The sequence below is a fragment of the Bos mutus genome, chromosome 28 (assembly GCF_027580195.1).
Source record: "Bos mutus isolate GX-2022 chromosome 28, NWIPB_WYAK_1.1, whole genome shotgun sequence".
Lineage (NCBI taxonomy): Eukaryota > Metazoa > Chordata > Mammalia > Artiodactyla > Bovidae > Bos > Bos mutus.
Genome location: NC_091644.1, coordinates 44,719,797 through 44,726,605, shown reverse-complemented (window position 1 = coordinate 44,726,605; position 6,809 = coordinate 44,719,797). Strand labels below are relative to the sequence as shown.

At 39.4% G+C, this 6,809-nt stretch overlaps 1 pseudogene; it reads left to right on the top strand.

The window, feature by feature from the left end:
• The first annotated feature begins 912 nt into the window (after nucleotides 1-912).
• On the top strand, nucleotides 913-1,843 carry LOC102267341 (olfactory receptor 4P4-like; annotated as a pseudogene).
• Nucleotides 1,844-6,809: the final 4,966 nt, after the last annotated feature.

Genomic DNA, 6,809 nt, shown 5'->3' with positions numbered 1-6,809 from the left:
TTTTTAATCACACAAAGTTCTTCAGATTTCAAAAGAAAACTTCTAGTTCTTGAAAATGTTTATAAATTATCAACAGTAACCTCTATATTTTGAATAATCAGAAAAATGGAGTTTTAATATAGTAATATCCTATATTCACATGCCCCACATTGTACTTGAATCTCATTTCCAGCTACTCCATATTCTGAATCTTGACCACACCTTCCTAAGAGAACCCTTGAAACTATTGATACTTTTGACTAATTTAGGTAGGCTCTACTATAAGTATTACATGCTTTGTTTTAATTTCAAGAATATATATGGAGCTCCACTGATTGTAGGAAATGTTCCTCTGTGACTGAAACTTTATACAAGATTCATATGCACATGGAGAATGGGAGAGATTTTCTTAAAGTTATGTAGATGACTAAAGGTTGAAATGGAAAATGACCTTTATCTTTTATAGAGATGGACAAGAGCTGGAATTTCCTCAACATTCAGTGAATGTTGTTACATAGTTCCCAAGAGCATGAAGTCTGGTATCAGAGTCAGGTTCATCTTGGCTTGACTTTAATTTAATATCATAATTATTTGGTGTAATTAACTGAATCCTCCAATACTTTTGTTTTCCAATATGCAAAATGACTATCAGAAACTACCTGTTAGTTGGTTATGAGTTAAATCCCTGAAAAATATTTACAAATGATCCAGATTTATATACATATTCTTTTAAAATATCATTAGAAATATGATGTCCATGATCTAAAAACAACAGAAAATATAGACTGTCTGTAGTAAATCCTCTATGAACAACATCTTTTTTCATTGCATAATTAACACAAAGTTTTAAAATGCTCTTAAATATGTATCATGCTCTGTTTCATTTCAGATGAACTGAATTTATGTTGTGTATTCTGAACTCAGCTCAGCTTCATGGAAAATCAGAACAATGTCACAGAATCTGTTTTTATAGGGCTGTGGGGAAATAAGAAAATAGAGTTACTTTTCTTCTTCTTGTTCCTGCTCTGTTACCTGGCTGTCTTAATGGGGAATTTTATCATCTTGCTCACCATCACCTGCAACCATCTAATGCAACAACCGATGTACTACCTTCTCTGTCACCTCTCCCTCATCCACGGTGGTCCCCAGGCTAATCAGGGACCTAGCTACAGCACGAAGAAATGTTTCCTATAACAACTGTTGAAACATTTCCTATAACAACTATATGACTCAGCTCCTCACTGCCCACTTGCTGGCAGGTGTGGAAATATTCATCTTGGTGCCAATGGCTTTTGACCACTACATCGCCATTGTCAAGCCCCTGCACTACATGGTCATCATGAACAGAGGTATGACATGTTGATCATCCTGGCCTGGGCTGTGGGTTTTTGGCATTCTATTGCTTTACTTCTCATGGTACTCTAGTTACCTTTTTATGGTCCTAATCAGATAGATCACTACATGTGTGATGTGAAGCCTCTTTTGAAACTGGTGTGCAAAGACATTCTTGTTGTGAGTATCCTAGTAATTGCAAATTCAGGGATGGTAGCTGTTGCCATTTTTCTTGTCCTAGTAGCTTCTTACATAGTCATATTATATAATCTTAGAACACATTCCTCTCCAGGGTGAAGGAAAGCTCTGTCTCCTTGTAGTTCTCACATAACAGTTGTACTGTTATTCTTAGTGCCCTGTGTCTACATTTGTATTCTACCTGCAGAGAGAGAGGACAAGGATAAGGAAATCTCTGTTTTACACTGTGATTGCTCCCATGCTGAACCTTCTCATCGACACCCTGAGAAACATGGAAATGAAAATCGCCATGAGGAAAGTATGGTCTAAAGTGATACATTTAGATTTAAAGTAAATAGGGTGATGTACTTGATGTCCTGAGGACATGTATCCATTGAAATATTATTGAAACATATTAGCTTTCTTTGAGGAGTTGGACTCAATGACCCCTGACATTTTATGAGTCAAATAAGCATGTTGCTATGATTCAGATCACGGTCTGCTCTTTTAGGGATACAGCTAGTTCTGGGTGTGACCACTTGGATTTGAGACATTTTAATATAAGAACTATCCTAAAGCACATCTCCTGTCATATAACAGCCCTCTGCAAAATTGCTGTTAAACCTTATTTTCCTTGGAATAAAATCTAACCTGTTGATCCGTGCATTAGAAAATTATTTGATTGTAACAAGCTAATCTCAGAGGTCACACCACATTGAAAGAAAAATATGGTGTTATAATAATAGGCTATGGGATCAAGGAGACATGGGTAACTACTGACTCTGTAAGTTTTTATGCCTTTGTCTTAGAAATTTGTTTTAATTATATTGTTTTCATTTTGAAAATATCTATGCTGCTGCTAAGTCACTTCAGTCGTGTCTGACTCTATGCAACCCCATAGACAGCAGCCCACCAGGCTCCCCCTTCCCTGGGATTCTCCAGGCAAGAACACTGGATTGGGTTGCCATTTCCTTCTCCAATGTGTGCAAGTGAAAAGTGAAAGTGAAGTCGCTTAGTCGTGTCTGACTCTTAGCAACCCCATGGACTGCAGCCCACCAGGATCCTTTGTTCATGGGATTTTCCAGGCAAGAGTACTGGAGTGGGGTGCCATTGCTTTAAAATGAGATAATATTATAGTTCATAAAACGTAATATTAAGAGGTTCCCTGGTGGCTCAGATGGTAAAGAATATGCCTGCATTGTGGGAGACCTGGGTTTGATCCCCGGGTAGGGAAGATCCCCTTGAGAAGGGAATAGCAACCCACTTCAGTATTCTTGCCTGGAGAATTCCATGGACAGAGGAGCCTGGTGGGCTATAGTCCAAGGGGTGGCAAAAAGTTGGACATGACTGAGCAACTAGCATTTTCTTTCTTTCAATACTTGTGAAATTTTGCAAGGCATGTGGCTACTAGAAACTGATATTCGGTGCTTTTCTGCTTTCTTTATCATTCTTCCCTCAATTTGCTTTGTTTGGATGCTTTCATCCAGCTATGCTGGGCCCCTCTACATTGTCTAAAGTGAACGAAAGTTAAAGTGAAGTCTCTCAGTCGTGTTCGACTCTTTGCAACCTCGTGGACTGTAGCCCACAAGGCTCCTCCATCCATGGGATTCTCCAGACAAGAATACTGGAGCGGGTTGTCATTTCCTTCTCTAGGGGATCTTCCCCACCCAGGGATCGAATCTGGGTCTCCCACATTGCAGACAGATGCTTTAACCTCTGAGCCACCAAAGAAGACCTCTCACATAGGAGGCCAATCATAAAATTTTTATTCCAATGAATAAGTATGAAACAATCTGAAATATACCCCTTGTTTTTATTAAAGATGATTTTTAAATGAAATACTACTTATCAATTCTAAGATGACTTTTTTAACACATATTAATATCTTTAAAATCAAAGGCAGTATAGATTTAATAAAACATTGTATGTAGAATCATGTGATCTTTCATAGTCCAGAATTTCCATTTTGTCTGTTTCTGTGGAACTTTCAAGACCATTTTACTAGAGAATTTATGTTGATGTTGAAGTTTATGTTGATGGTTTTTCTTTGTGTTGCTGCTGCTGAGTCGCTTCAGTCGTGTCCAACTCTGTGCGACCCCATAGACGGCAGCCCATCAGGCTCCCTGTCCCTGGGATTCTCCAGGCAAGAATACTGGAGTGGGTAGTCATTTCCTTCTCCAATTCATGAAAGTGAAAAGTGAAAGTGAAGTCGCTCAGTCGTGCTCAACTCTTCGTGACTGAAATTAAAGAAAATCATCTCTCCATGGAAAAGGAGAAGAGTCTGCAGGAAAGAATTATCTGGGCATTTCCAAACACCTTAGATTTTTAAAGATAATTAATCCTAATGAAATCTTTGTCTATAAAAATAGATAAGCTGCCTACTCTGTCCATAGTTCTTTCCCAAGGGATTTATTCCATACTCTTTACTAGTACTACTTCTCCAAATATATGTTCTAGATAAGACTGCCTGTGACACCTAAGTATATGCAGAGAGTAACTTTCAAGGCAGCTGATTATCATGCATTTATTCAACTTACAATCTCTAAACTTACCTTAAATCTTTAAACTCTTCTTCTGCTCTTCTATTTCCTCTGACTAGGATAGCCCTACCCATATGCTTTAGGACCCATAGCTTAAATATAACTTGGGCTCCACAGGTAGTACAGTGGTACAGAATCCACCAGCCAAAGCAAGAGACAAAAGAGATGTGGGTTCCATCCCTGAGTCAGGAAGATACCCTGGAGTAGGAAATGACAACCCACTCCATTATTCTTGCCGGGATATTTCAATGGACAGAGGAGCCTGGTGGGCTACAGTCTATGGGGTTGCAGAGTCAGACACAGATGAGTGACTGAGCTTGAGATCAAGGTGATCTGTACTCCTGAGGTCACGTTTAAAAATTAATATTAACAACTGAGCACAGAGAAAGATTCACTCATTCAGAATGCTGAAAAAACAGTGACTACTATTGCACTTATTAATCAGAATATAAAACATTTCCCATAAAACTTAAGAAACTGAATAATAAATTGTATGTATTGCCAAACTCCTATATGCTTAAAATAGATAAGTAAATGAGTAGTTACTGGATTCAGAAGTTTCCTGCTACATACGGGGAAGGGGACTAGCAAAGGACAAATAAGATATGGTCTAAAGACCAAAAAAAAAAACACAAGCAAACAAATAAAAACCCCCAAATATTAACTAGGCTAAACATGACTGTTTATTACAAGTGTATGAAGAGTTAGTCGCTCAGTCATTTCTGACTCTTTGCTACCCCATAGACTGTAGCCTGCAAATTCCTCTGTCCATGGAATTCTCCCAGAAAAGAATACTGGAATGGATTGCCATTCCCTTCTCCAGGGGATCTTCCTGACTCAGGGACTGAACCCGGGTCTCCTGCATTGCAGGCAGATCCTTTACTGTCTGAGCCACCAAACAAGTTTACTTATAATTACCAAATCTTGAATGCAGCTAACATGTCTTTTCATGGGTGAATGTATAAACTATTATACATCAAGACAATGGAATATTGTTCAGTGCTAAAAATAAATGACCTACCAAGCTATGAGAAGACATGGAGGGCATCTGAATGCATATTGTGAAGTCAAATAAGCCAATGTGGTAAGACCACATATTCTGTGATTTTACATACATGATGTCCAAGAAAGGGCAAAACAATGGAGCTACACAAAAATTTCTCTTCAATATTTATTTTTCATCAGATCAGATAATATCAGTCACTCAGTCGTGTCTGACTCTTTCTGACTCCATGAATCGCAGCATGCCAGGCCTCTCTGTCCATCACCAACTCCTGGAGTTCACCGAGACTCACGTCCATCGAGTCTGTGATGCCATCCAGCCATCTCATCCTCTGTCGTCCCCTTCTCCTCTTGCCCCCAATCCCTCCCAGCATCAGAGTCTTTTCCAATGAGTCAACTCTTCACATGAGGTAGCCAAAGTATTGGAGTTTCAGCTTAAGCCTCATTCCTTCCAAAGAAATCCCAGGGCTGATCTCCTTCAGAATGGACTGGTTGGATCTCCTTGCAGTCCAAGGGACTCCCAAGAGTCTTCTCCAAGACCACAGTTCAAAAGCATCAATTCTTCGGTGCTCAGCCTTCTTCACAGTCCAACTCTCACATCCATACATGACCACAGGAAAAACCATAGCCTTGACTAGATGAAACTTTGTCAGCAAAGTAATGTCTCTGCTTTTGAATATGCTATCTAGGTTGGTCATAACTTTCCTTTATAGTTCTGATGAAATGTAGAAAAATAGTTGAGAGCACCTGACAATAGTAGAGGAAAGAAGGATGTTGTCCTTACTAAGGTATGACTTCAGCCTGGAGCCACAGGAGCTCTGAAGTATTCAGAGTACAACAGAACTGGCTCCAACCTAAGATAAGAAGATCAGCTCTTTTTGCTCCATTAAGTCAGCCATTGCTCCCTGATGGGCCCTGGGATGGTGAGCATAATGACACAGATGAGACAGCTTTCATTTTCTCAGATTAGTTTGTCCAGAGCAGGGTGGGGCTGTGAGCTGTTAGAAGCCCAGAGCTACAGCAGCTGGAGCATGGGGACACTGAGTCAGTGAAGGGGCTCTGATGGATGCAGCTTTGTGCGCTACGTTCTGCATGCTCCATGACACCACAAGAGTTCAGTCTTCATCCTGATGGGTGCAGCTTCGTGCACTGCATCCTGCATGTTCCATGGCACCACAAGAGCTCAGTCTTCATCCTTTCACAGTCAACAATCACACTGACCTCATATCCAATGATAGCAAGCAGGCAAGTGCTTTATGGAGTAGAACTGTTTTGTTTTGTTTTTTAATAAGTTGAAGATCCTGCCTGACATTAAAGTGCCCTTTTGTTTGAGTCATCACTCATTCTGTTAGGTTAGCATCCTAAGGTGGTGGTATGAGCAATGCCAATAAGTTCTGAAGGCTGCAAGAATTTGAAAACTTGAAACAATCTCTTTTTTATTTACCCTTTGGAGGTTCAGTGACTAATTTCTTTTGTAACCTAGTTAAGTATTGAAATACCAGTATACTACCATTACCATTGTGATATATAAAAATGAGCAGCTATTTATGCAAAATTATTAGAACTTAGTAATAAATTTTATATATAAATATATATTTTTATGAATTTATAAAGTAGTGTCAGGTCTCACGTACATGAATATACAATGCACAAAGAAGAAAACAACCACTGTGATATGAGAGAAACAGTGGAGAGTGCCTTGTGCCTTGACTCTAGGTGGCGGGTCATAGGGTGGACAGGATGACCTCATTAGAGACCATGAGGAGAAGGAAGTTTAGC